The following is a 13,712-nucleotide window of genomic DNA, read 5'->3' as shown; positions in this document are numbered from 1 at the left end:
GAAAGAATGGATGAAGGGGATTAAGAAATCCAAATTTCTAGTATAAAACAGTCAGAGGGACAAACAGTACAGCATGGGAATATAGTCAAAAATATTGCAATAATGTTGTGCGATGACAGAGGGGGACCACCCGGTGAGCACTGTGCGATGTATAGAATTACTGAATCGCTATGCTGTAACCTGAAACTACTCTAACATTGTAAGTCAAGCATACTTTAATAAAATTTTCTGAAATTTAACTTTCCTACATGAACAAAAGAAATCATAAGTCCAAAGCATTTTATTACTACATTGAACAAATTAGTCTGCTCATGTGTCAAGATATTTACAAAAGTTTCTAAATGTTTGCTTTCACTTTTTTTACTTGTCCCATCACGGACCAGCAACACTCAGCCGTGAATCTACACAGATCCACAAACCACAGGGCAGCAAAACCATGTGGTGAGAAAGGCCCAGCAAGTCGGGAGGCTTATGTTCTAGATCAGCTCATTTACTAACAAAATTCCAACCCTCCAGTTTTCTCACCTGGAGAACTGTCAGATATCCAGATGAGTTTAGCTCTAGAATGTTCCTTGTCTACAACTAAAGATTTAAAAATAAAGATTTCTGAAGAAAAAAAAGGGGAGGGGGGCTACATGATTGGCTCTGGGGAAGAGAACACCGGAAAATTTGTAATGAGATTGGTACTCTGGTTGCATGGATGTGGTTTATCCAATTCTTCATGAACCTCAAAAAATTTCATATGCAGATAGAGACCTAACCATACTGCCCCCCAAATGACCACTTTCACCGCCCACCAGCCATTGGAAAGACTGCAGTCAACTTTAGGCAAAATCTAAATCTTCTAATGCTTATAACTCCACTGCTGGTAGCAGTTGTCACATACACCAAGTTTTATAACGAGAACCAGGGCCATTAGTCTCACATCTATGAAGTATAGAACAAAAGGGCCTGGTCTTTAATTTCACGGCCAGGTACATGCGCAATGTCCATCTTTCTCTGTTTAAAGCACATGTCACTCAACTCGGGATTGGTGTGCCAAGAAAGGGTCTGTGCTCTCCTTCTTGGAGGATCATTAAAAAGAAGGCGCTCTTGCTTTCCTGCAAGGATGTGGTAAGGACCTATAAAAGCAAAGCAATGAAAACAAGAGTGACTTCAGCATTGGGATTTGCTGCTGTTGTCGAAGCTTTAACTTAAGGGGAAAAAAAAATTAAGTGATGGTAATCTTTCATTTAATTCACCTGGAAATAATGATATTCCTATTCTTCAGCTCCAGAGTTTTTTTGTTGTTGTTTTGTTTTGTTTGTTGTTTGTTGTTTTTGTTTTTGTTTTCCCAGGCCGGGTGTGCTTCTCAAGTTCTCTGTGTGTTCCATTAATTAGGTCCCAGAAGTTTCTCTCTTCCACTCCACTTCTGGTCCTGAGTTTAGATTCCTTGCTTTCATGTGCCTTCCACCAGATTAGTCCTGAGGACACAAAGGCATCAGAGTTCGGGAACTGCTTTCCCAGATCACTGAATCTATTCTGTCCCGTGGAGAAATTACTCCAGCTCAGCCTTTCTAACAAGAGCACATCATAGCCTTGAGGGTTCAGAGGTGAAAACAGTCCTCCTCTGCTGTCTTGCAAGAACTTCTAAGACTTTCTACAGACAGAAAACTGGAAAAGTATTGCCTAAATATCCACACTACTGAGGTCCACAAAGCAGAACTGAAATATGTGCCTTTACCTGCACAAAATGAAAATGTCACACGGGGAGAGTTCTGCAAGGGGACTCAAGTCCACTGAGTCTGACTCACCAGTGTCTTTCCTCTCCAAGTTCCATAGACACTTGGAATCAGAATGTTTGCTTGCGGGCTCTGTACTCAGGCGTAGGGTGCATGGAGTTGATGCTGTCCAACTAGGTCCATTCGATTCAACAAAATGTGTCCTCGCATCTGTGAAGAGCAAACCACTTGTGTTGAGTCACAAGTCACTACACTCCAGAGCCTTCAATCTAGTTGAGGAGAAAGATGCACAGACACAGATCATGTCAACAGAGGTCAAACTCTGGTAAGTGGGAGGAGAGAGTCTCGGACCCCTCAGGGAGTCAAGGTAGAAAGGGATTCAACACTGAGAAAGGATTTTTAGATGCTAGGGCTTAATGAACGAGTCAAGATCCTTTTCATTTTTCTTACTTCAAAAGTAATACAGCCTCACAATAGAAAATAAATGAAAATGAAAATCACATGCAATCCTATCACCTGAAAATAATTCCTTTTCACATTCAACATTTTTATCTAGACATAGGTAAGCATGAATGCTCTTTAAAGAAAATGTAATCATCGGTGTGTACTCCTTGGTAATCTACTTTTTTCCCTTAACAATACATAAAGAACATTTTTCTATGTCATTAGCTATTCCTCTAAGGATAGGTATGGCTCATAAGTTTCACGTTTCCTTTTATTTCTGATCCTGATTATAGCTGCTTAGAGCTTGATATTAAAAGGATTCTGAGACCATGTTCTAAGCGAGAAGAACTGTTTCAATTCATTTAGCAATGTCTCACAAGTTCAGATTAGGGAAGCTGTGCTACAAACCCCATAAATTTCTGGTTTGTTCCTATATCACTCTTAATACCATGTGTTATTATATCATATAATTGTATGATATTTTAATCAGTTCTATCTATTTAGACACTCAAGTTATTTTCAATTATTCTATGTTACATATAACCCCATGATGAACGTCCTTAGATGTATATTCTTACCCATTTGTGTAACTCTACTCAACAAAAATCTCCATAATTGTTATTACTCCATATTACCAAAATATATGAAAAAAATCCAAAGATTTTTAAAATGTTCCCAAATTATAGTGAAGAGAGTCTATACCAATTTCAACAGCTTGAATCTATGTATGAATATACTAATTTCTGACTGTTCCCTGTGCTAGGTATTATGAATTTTTTGGTGTTTTATTTTGTTTTGAGTCTGCTCACCAGTCTGAGCCGGCACATGATTTGTTTTATAAATGTCTGAGGCAGCTCCCAACTGCTAAGGATGGAGGAATGTTCCAGAGACCTCCTTGCCCACCCAGCAATCACAAGGGTGAGGACAGTACTTTAGCACACCTGTACACAGCCCATGGAATTCACAAAAGTTCTGCTATACACCATCATCAACTTTTGGTCTGTTACACACTAGCAGACGTTACACACTTATGATAAAATACCTTTGAATCTCTTACTATGATTGTGGACCTACCCAGTCGTCTCAAATTCTATCAACTTGGGTTTTATATATCTAGAGGCTACGTTGTGAAAGAAAAAAATCATAATAATTATTAGATCTTCTTGATAGGCTATTCATTGTATTATTATATAGTGCCATGTTCCTAGTCATGCTTTTTGCTTTAAATTATATTTTTTGTATGCTATGCAGCTCTCTTTTTGTAAAGTAGCATATACCTGATTTTTAAAAAATCTAATCCAACCATTTATCTTTAATAGAGGAGCTTAAACCATATATGATTTCAGGCATATTTGAACTTATTTCTGACATCTTTATTTTACATTCTGTTACTTTCCTGTTCTTTTCTTTTTCATCCTTTGCCTTTGGGTGATTTGATAAAGTATTCTTTATTTTCTACATAAACTTCTGCTGGTTTTTAATCTTACGTCTTAACCTTAGATTTTAACACATAGGGAAATATCAGAAAGGGAGACAGAACATGAAAGACTCCTAATCCTAACTCTGGGAAACGAACTAGGGGTGGTGGAAGGGGAGGTAGGTGGCAGTGACTGGGGGTGATGGGCACTGAGGTGGGCACTTGATGGGATGAGCACTGGGTGTTATTCTGTATGTTGACAAATTGAACACGAATAAGAAATAAATGTATTTAAAAAAATTTAACACATATAATCAACCATAAATTCTTCTCGCAAAACCTATAGTTATTCCACAATTTCTTCTTCCTCCTGACAATGACAAGGATCTTAGCAGTCTTTTATGTCAACCACTCTCATCTAATTATTTTGTTTAAAATCCTAGGATCAACAACTTTCAAAACAGAATTGTTGGGTAATCTTTTTTAACTGTACTGTAATTTTAACAAATTTTGGTATTTGACACTATTTCTTGTATCCCTCTCTTTCAGTTGATTTTTTTTGTCTTGAAAAGTTAACTGGACTCCATACATTTAAGGCTTACAATGACTGAAAATGTCTTATATTTGCCAACAACCTTGATTTATGTCTTAGATAGAAGTTCTAGATTGAAGATAATATTCTCAGTTACACTGAGAAATACACTGACAATATTGTATTTCATTCTGGAATGTATCTGTCCAGGTTTTATTTCTCATTCCATTGATGGGTAACTAAGAGCTTTAAATAATTCTTTTTTACTTTGACATTTGCAATTTCATTATAGTATTCCTAGGTCTAGATTACTATTTGTGTTACATGCTATCCAGAGTTACTGTGATCTTAGGACACATCATTTCTTCAGTTTTGGAAAAATTTTTAGCAGTTATCTCACCAAATATTGCTTCTTTGTCCTTCACTCAATTGTACCTATCAATCTATTCTCTTAACGGCCCTTTAATTTGGTTTGTATCTTTTCTTCATGTTGTTTCTGGTTAATTTCTCAATCCTATCTTCCAATTCACTGTTTTTCTATAAAGTTTATTCAGTCAACTATTGTGGTAGATTGTGTTTCCAGAGATTACCACACACTATCTTCCATCCCACATGTTTTTTGCCATGAGACTTTGCTATTCTTGAAAGAAATAGACTGAATCTATGTCTAACCCCATGAACCTGGGTTAGCCCTATGGCTTGTCTGACCATAGCGGAAGTGACACTGTGCCAGTTCCAGTTCTTTAAAAGGCCAACCACATCTGTTTTTAAACTCTCTGAGGAAAACTAGCCACCATGCTTTAACAAACCATGAACCAGACTAATGAATAAGTTACAATGTGGATAGAAAAGAGCCACACATGGTAAACCCCTGAGACTTATGAATGAAGACTTCTAGAACCTTCTAGCCCAGCTGACTATAATCAAGTCATCCTTGCCAGTGCTACTAATTAAGTACTACCTAAGGTCCTGAACCAGAATGCTGGGAGAGCTGTTGATTTAAACCACTAAGTTTTGGCATGTTTTTTAAAGATCATAATATGTAACTGAAATAATTATTTTCTTATTTCAATAACTGTATTTTTCATTTCTAAGAATTATGATCAATTCTATTTCATATCTATTTTGTTTTGGGCTGGTGTTGATTAGTAATTGTTGCCTTTTTTTAAAGATTTTATTTATTTACTTGAGAGAGAGAGAGTGAGATAGAGCATGAGAGGGAAGAGGGTTGGAGGAAGAAGCAGCCTCCCCACTGAGTAGGGAGCCTAGTGCAGGGCTTGATCCTGGGACTCCAGGATCATGACCTGAGTGGAAGGCTGACTGAGCCACCTAGGTAACCCTAATTATTGCCTTTTTAAAATGGAAACCATGCCTTATTCATTTCTTTGAATCCCAAGCACACTCATTTTAAGTCTTTTCATTGGAATAAATTCTTGCTTTGACCATTGATTTTGTTGTCTGTCTATTCTGACATTAGATTTCTTCAGGATGATTAAGGGAGGGGGGATGGGCAGATTATAAATACATTGTAAGAGGCATTTCCTTTTTTCATTTTTCAATGCTGCTCCCCCACCATATCCCTATCAATCTACTGATTTTTCATTTGCTTCATGCAGCCCTCCAAAACCCCAGACCAGAACCTTATCACAATGATTTGGGGTCTCTATAAGGGATACTGTAAATTTTGTAGATTTGGTCACAGAACAAAGGATCCCTTGGTTAAGTTACTGGTTCTATGGTTGTGTCTGTTACCGTCTGCTGCACTAAGCCCAGAGCTTTGTCAAAGCCCAAAGGTAAAGTGTGTCCATTTTTATTTTTAACCTTCCTTTTTAAAGGGAGGCAGTCAGGGGATCCCTGGGTGGCTCAGCGGTTAAGCGGCTGCCTTGGGCCCAGTGGGTGATTCTGGAGACCCAGGATCAAGTCCCATGTCGGGCTCCCAGCAGGGAGCCTGCTTCTCCCTTTGCCTGTGTCTCTGCTCCCTCTGTGTGTGTGTGTGTGTGTGTGTGTGTGTGTGTGTCATGAATAAATAAAATCTTTAAAATAAATAAATAGATAAATAAATAAATAAAAATAAAGGGAGGCAGTCCTACCCCAATCTCTGGCTTCTGACTTCCCTTCTCCTATCTTTTAACCTGCAAGATCTCAGGCAAATCTCATGCACAAATGACTCAGGGACCAATGAATGGATGATTCAGCCCTATTCACTGAATCACACTTCTATTACCTTCTTGGTTCATAGAGGTGATTATTTCATTTTTGAAATGGGTTCTTTCCCTCCTTACTTTTATATTCTTTTGTTCCTATATGTTTGGGCCACAGGGAGTGAGCAAGACATACATTTACCATGCTACTTGGGCTAAAAGTACAGAATGTCATTGGTCAAAATGTCTTCGTCCCACATCAAGATCCTTCATATTCTTGGGTCTTTGGCAGGACTTTCTATTCCATTGACCTCTGTTTTTCAGATCTCATGTAATTATTTTGGGCCCACTTGGATAATCCAGTATAACCTTCCTATTTTAAGCTCCACAACACTAATTACATCTGGAAAATTCCTTCACAGTGGTACCTGTATAAGTGTTTGATTGAATAATTAGAGGATGGGAATCTCTAGGGGACATTTTTGGATGCTACCTACCACAGCAACTGATGACTGAAGAAAGGATGTAATAGGATGAAAAAAAAAATGTTGTTGAAAACCAGAATTGAATGTAGGAACTTCTGTCTTCTAAGGGCAGTAGGGGAAAGGAAAGAGGCATGAGGAGACGCAATTTATGCCAGAGGAAAAAAATTAATCTACATACTATCCTATTCCATTTTTAAGACAGTAGTTTAAAAAGACTGCTTCTAAGAGGTGTCAAAGGGATGGAAATCTAAGTTACTTAGAATATGAGGATAATTAAGGTGCAGGAAAAGTTTCGAGGCAAAAGCAGGCTCATGTATGTGGCCAGAAGTTGGGAGTCTATATAGAAACTGCCCTTATCTATTTGCTTTAATATAAAACTCTTACATTGACCCAAAACCTTTATATTGATCCAAATCTTCAATAAAGGCAGCCATCATAAAACTGCCTTCTGTATGTGGCTCAGGGATAGACGGAAAGGGGCCCAAGTTCTACACAGTGACTTCTGTAGAGCCAGAGGCAAGAGAACCAATTGCTTTAGGAAACTAGATGCAGATAATACTTGCAAATAATACTAAATGTTCAGAAAGTTAGGAACTTGGAACCAGAGGGGACCAGTGACAATGTTACCCCTCAGAATTTGCAGTTACTTGAAAAAGAATCTGGGCCTTCCCATGAGATGGGACCTCTAGACAATTTTGTTTGAATTTCAAAGAAAATAATAGAAACCCCCCCCCAAAAAAATCTGAATTCTTATAGTTTAACACAATTCTCAATCTTGGCAAAGTGTTGGAATTACCTGGGGAGCTACTAAGAAAAACTCCCAGTACTCAAGATACACCCCAGAACAATTAACTCAGAACCTCTGAGAGTGGGACCCAGTCATCAGTTTTTAAAGCTTTCCCGGGTGATTCTAATGTACAGCCAAGGCTGGAAACCACTGGTTTGGGCAATAGAAAAATCTTGAAGGAATTCTCACTTTTGAATATGGGCATTAGAAGAGAAGGGACTCTATCAAGCATTCTGAGAAATGGGAAAAACCCCACTGAATCAAAGATAATGAGTAGAAGATGATTCAATTCTGCTGTGAAATTGAATGAGTGAGAATAGGGAGGAGACCTTCAAATTTGACTAATAAGAGGAGACGTTACTGCTTTGAGAAGCGTATTAGTAAAATGATGGGGACAAAATTTGGATTGCAAAATTTGAAAAGTGAATGGGAGACAGGACATAAAAGTAAATGTAGACTAATTTTTCAAGATAGTAAAAGAGTTGATGAAACAAAACACTGACACCATGACAGAGAAAGAGCACTGAAATAACTAGGAAGCACAGAAGCTAGAAGGAGCTTCATAAATCAAACACAAATTTGATAGCGACAACAATCTGACTATTCTGACTCCACACATACTCTTTTATAGTCCTAAGGGAAAGGATTGGGAACAATCCTTATACAAGAATGAAGAACACTCCGTTACTTTTCTCCTGAGGAGGATAGAGAATGAACATTAATTACAGCACAAAGTATGTTTAGCTAGAATTTGCATTGCCGTAAGCATCATTTATAGGTGCCAGTGGTTTACTCTTCTATTCAATCCATCACACATCTCTGATAGGTTTCATAATCTAGACAAACAGGCAGTAATAACTGACTGAATTCAAATAAGCAATCCATGCCAACGTGTGCATGACCTGAGTTTCTAGATCCCTTAGAGAGATTTGCCTTTTAAAATAGAGAAAGCCTATCGGGGCACCTGGATGGCTCAGTCGGTTAGGTGTCCGACTCTTGATTTGGGCTCAGGTTATGATCTCAGGGTTGTGAGATCAAGCCCCACATCAAGCTCCACATTGAGGCAGGGACACTCAGTGGGGAGTCTGCTTGGGATGCCTTCCCTCTGCCCCTCCTCTCTGCTCTCTCTCTCTCTTCCCCCCCTCAAATAAATAAATCTTTAATTATCAATTAAAAATTAAAATAGAGAAAGCCTATTAATGTAAATGAAGCCCCATTTGGCAATGTGATAAAGAAATGTGAAGGTCTGGAGCCAAGTCTGCCCTTTGGCTAGATAGGAGTCCTGTAAAGTTGACTTCTGTAAACTGGCCCTAGCTCCTCCCTGCCTCCACTTATGAACCTCAGGTTGTCCAAGAATGCCATTTCCTCCCTACTACTCCCCCAGGTAGCTCTGGGCCCTGCAGGAGATGATGGAGGGAGGCAGAAATGGTAGTAGCTGTTCTCATGTGTGAGTCAGTGGTACAACTGTATTCAGTAAACCACTGGCACCTATAAATGATGCTGGTTAATCAGCAATTTTATTTCAAGTAATTTTCAGGGAAATACATATATATCTTTATCTCCTTACAAACTATGTAACATGTTTGTATTTCACTCTGTTGTTGTCTCCACAAAAAACTTCAGAAGTCCCTCAGCCATCCAGGACTACCTAGATCTTGCCTACCTGGAGGAGTTTTCTGTTTTCCTCTTGAATACATACGTCTTTATGGATTAGAAAAAAACTTGTCACTAGATTCCTATTCCTCACTGATCTTGCTAGAGTTTTATTAAAAAATTGAGAAAGCCCTTGCAGACAGCAACTATTTCTCACAGACCCTAGAGGAGTGACACCCAAGGTTTCCGGAGGAGGTACCGAGATGGGCTTAGTGAACAACCAGTTAGCTGTAGCAGACTTTCCCTAAGGGTCGGAAAATTCCCCAATAACTGAGTCACAGGTGACCAGTGGATGGAGTTTCTAGGGGAAAAGTGTGAGAGATTTCCATTGTATGAAAAGACCCTCCAGTTATATAATTAATTAGGAGATGCTATTTGAAGATTATCTAAAGTGATCTGAGCTTTGATGGGGACATTCTTAAACAGAATTTAAATAGAATTTTAGACTAGAAATAGTGTCCACAATACCAGAGTTGCTATTTTATAATGATACCATGCAGACTCTAGAGTGGCCTCTGTCTCTGAGATATACAGTGTGTTGCTCTCTTCTTCTGTTTTATAATCATATCCACCATTTATTGAATATCCTCCATGTGCTGGGTACAATACATAACTTGTGTTATTTAATTGCCTCATATAACATCATAAGGTGAAATTTATAGTCCCTAATTAAAAATGAGTAAGTAGACATGTTGAATAGCTTACTGAAGGCCATACAAAAAATTATAACAGACCTCAAATTTTGATCTCAGATCTGTAGGTCTCCAAAGCTGGCCTTTTTCACTATACACATTACATTAATTTTCTATATTCTTAAAGGAGCTTAACTACATAAGAGATATTTTCAATCCTCTGTGCTAGCAGAATTTCAACTCAGCACTGCACAAAGCAGGGAGCTTATCGAAGAGCTAAGGAAAAGCTGAAGCAAAATGCTGGTAAAAATAAGGCTGTATCAAGTATAAGTAACATCATACCTTAGCCTTAAAGGTATATTTCTAGAGAGATACAGATGGCACATCATTATTCTGGTTAAAAGTAACAGGTCATTCACAATCCCCTAGCTTTTGACTCAAGAAATAATTTTAGAAATATTAGGCTGAATTTATAAGGTTGACATGGAGGCTCAAAATAATAAAAGCCATCTTACCAGATGACACCAGAAATAAGAAAAGAATCACTGTTCTTTTCATCTTGTGACTCTCAGGAGAAAGTGGCAGTAGAGATTTAGGATTTTGAAATTGCTGCCATTGCGGGGGTGAGGATAAGAAATTGCAGAAATTTAACAGGGTAGATGAATTTGAGAGGAAAAAAACATCAAGTCTTCTCTTTTATTTTACACAGATTATTACTGAATTCCCTTTATATTGTCAACACTGTGCCAGGTGCTGTGTAGGTGGAAAAGATAAGTACAGCATAATACTGCCCCTTCAAGCGCTTATAATACAATTAGGAAACAAGGCATAAATATAACAATGTCTAATTTAGTGCCAAAACAAGTGATACTGATAATAAAAGCTATAAAACTCAGACAAGAAATAAGGAAATGAAAACTGGAGTGTGCATTCACTCAATTAATATATTTACTGAATATGTCCTGTAGGCCAAGCAATGTGATAACTAATGCTACAGCTCACTGGTAGAAACATAGGAGAGACTCGTAAAGACAGGAAATATTTAGTCAGGCAAATAAAAGAGCAATGAATTTGTAAAGAGATTAAAAAAAATTAAAGCAGCAAACAAATACAGATATAAGCACTTTCCATATATTAATTCACTTAATCACCATGAGAACTCAAGGAGGTAGGTGCTGTTAGTATTCCTGTTTTACAGTTGAGGAACCCAGGGTGAGAAAGGCTAAGCAACTGACTCCTTAAGACACACAGGTCAAAAAGAATACAACAGATCACCTGGAAAGATTATTAAAACACAAATAGCTCAACCCCACCCAGAGGGTTTTCAATTCAATGGGTTGGACCTTAAGGCCTCAAAATTTGCATTTCCAAGTAAAATTCCCCTGTGGTGCTGATGCTCTGTGTCTCAAGACCTAACTTGGAAGCCACTGATGAAAAAAACAAGTGCCCAACCTCCCTGACAAATGTCATACCTGGGGCCTCCCATCATTAAGCACGGAATTAGACATCTTTATTTTCACATCGCAGAAATCTCAAACTCAACTCAACTCTCAGTCTAGAATTGAAATCAGTATCTTCTCATTGAAAATCTGCTCTTGCATTTTCCATCCTAAGTGATGGCACAAGTTCACTCTTAGTACTTTGGAAGCATCCCTGACTCTTTACTCATCTGCCCTCATCCAATGAGAGCACCGTGTCATGTTGATTTTCTCTCACTGCCTATTTCTACAAATTTTAAGCACCACTGTATGCTAGTCTAGGCAGCATTAAGACTAAAAGATGTTTAATAGCTCAAAACATCACCACCAGACAACGTCCTTTCCTATTCTAAAGGAGAACATCACCTTGATAGAGTCTTAGCCATGGTCACCAAAGAGCAGATCTTCATAGAAGTTAGGGATCTAGGCAGAAATGGTTCAGGAAGGGTCTTTTCAAAACAAAAACCTATTGGGATTGAGCAGTGGTCATGACAGAAGAGTTTACAATTAGTAATTACAGCAAGATGAAGGTCCTTGCTGTTGATAAGTGAGCCATTTGCCTGGATGAGCAAACTGCTGTCTCAGATACACTGATTTGCAGGTATTACCTGACACAAATAGTGAGACTACTTATTAGTTTGCAGTCTCATCTTTTTTGGGCAAATGTGTCCTGGAACAAAACCCTAATTCACATTGACACAGGTGGTTTCTGTTCCTAGTCCAGGTAACTATGTCACGTTCATGTAGGTGATCACAGTTCTCCAAGACATTGTGCCCTAAATCTAAGAAACTTAAATTCCTGTGAGCAGTCAGACAGGACTACCTATTTTATGAAACTACCTCCTTATGAAAATTATAAGATAAAAAGTATACAAAAAAGAATACTTGAATCTTCTCATGGAAGATTCCACTGTGGAGGTAACATTGAATTCGAGTGGATACATGAGTGAGGGCACCCTATCCAGTCCAGGTGAAGCAAGAATATGCAAAACCCCAGAGACATGAGATACCATGAAGCCATCTCCTTTCTATCCATACACCCAAGCTTGAGTTCACGTCCTCCTCCTCCCTCAAACTAGTACAAAAACTGATGCCCCCACTTCCATCCCCAGTCTTATATGTGCATGTCTCAATTCACTCTGTACTTTGTAGTCAGTGACTTATCTATCTACAACCCAGGCACTTTATCTTCAACCCACAGTGGGAGTGGTGCATAGTGCTCCTCTGGGAAAAAGAAAAGGAGGTCAGGGAAGCACGCTGCCACCGTCCCTGGTTGTATGACATCCACCAGGTTCTCCTTTTGCTGCCTGATTTCTAACAGGAAAATTATAGATGCCTGCCATTCCAGGATGATGCAGGGGGTGGGGGATAGTATTTTCGTTCCTTCTGACTGGTGAACCTAAATGCATGACACAAGGATACAGACAGATCTTTACATAAGGTTTCAGAGGATAAAATGCAAATTGTATAGAGTGGGAGGGTGGACTTGGAATAGCTTTGTATCCCTACTTTATCTAATTCCCATCCTTCAAAGTCCCTTCCTAGATGTGCTGCATGTCTACACATGGATGTTCCCTCCAACGGTAGGGTCTCCTCATGGACCCCTTCCTCTCCTTTCCTAATATTATCTTCTTCTTGCCTTCCCTGTGCTTAGAGCTTTTACTACTTCCTCCTCCCTTCTTGGGTAGCGGGCATTCACCCAACAATTATCAAGCCTCTGGGCTCTTTTTTGGGTCTTGGATATCTTTATGGTGTCCAAGTTGTATGCTGAGGTTTGCTGGTTGTGAGTTCTTTATCCACCATAGACATTCTCTCTCCATCCACTCTTGCTGGTTAAGGGGATAAGGGGAGTTTCCAGTTTTGAGAAGAGGTGAGAAAAGACATTGGGAATGGCTGCCTATTTTATATTGCCACTTAATTTTACTTTTTGTTTTTCTTAAGAGATATATTTTAAAAAATCAGATATCTTATTCTGCTAGGGTTATTGTCCAACCAATAACAATCACTGAGTCCATATATGACATTCCTATCCCCTCTCCTAATCTTTAATCTCATTTTGCTTAAAAAACAAAACAAAAACAACCCACAACTATCTACCAACCTGAATAACAGTACAAGTCCTTCCTCCATTAACCTAGTCCTGAAAGGTGTCATGCTCAATACCGCTCTCAATTTCTGGCCTCCTCTCCCACAACTGCAGATAAGGACAGTTCTATGACATTCCCTGCTACAAAACCAACCTGCTTAAAACCTCCATGTTTCCTCACTGCTCATCAAGACGGCATATATCTCTTTGAGGGAGCAGCCTTCACTCAGCTTCAACCAGTCGTTGCCATGAGCAAATGCAGATTCTTTGTGGTAAATCTCCAAAAGAAGTCAGAATAAATCTGAGGTTTTAAGTGAAATCTATTTTTAAACACTG

The 13,712-nt window shown here is 38.7% G+C and overlaps 1 long non-coding RNA gene across 1 annotated transcript in view; it reads right to left on the bottom strand.

The window, feature by feature from the left end:
* Positions 1-116: 116 nt before the first annotated feature.
* Positions 117-13,712, bottom strand: part of LOC112653619 (uncharacterized) — a 54,334-nt gene continuing 40,738 nt past the window's right edge. Inside the window, exons 2-4 of the long non-coding RNA XR_004814706.2 lie at positions 1,794-1,931; positions 1,242-1,463; positions 117-1,121 (exon numbers count right to left, since the gene is read on the bottom strand). This is a non-coding gene — a long non-coding RNA (uncharacterized LOC112653619). The remainder of the gene's footprint in view (positions 1,122-1,241; positions 1,464-1,793; positions 1,932-13,712) is intronic.

Source organism: Canis lupus, chromosome 3 (genome assembly GCF_003254725.2).
Source record: "Canis lupus dingo isolate Sandy chromosome 3, ASM325472v2, whole genome shotgun sequence".
Lineage (NCBI taxonomy): Eukaryota > Metazoa > Chordata > Mammalia > Carnivora > Canidae > Canis > Canis lupus.
Note: the sequence above shows the minus strand (reverse complement) of the source record. Positions and strands in the feature narration are given on the sequence as shown.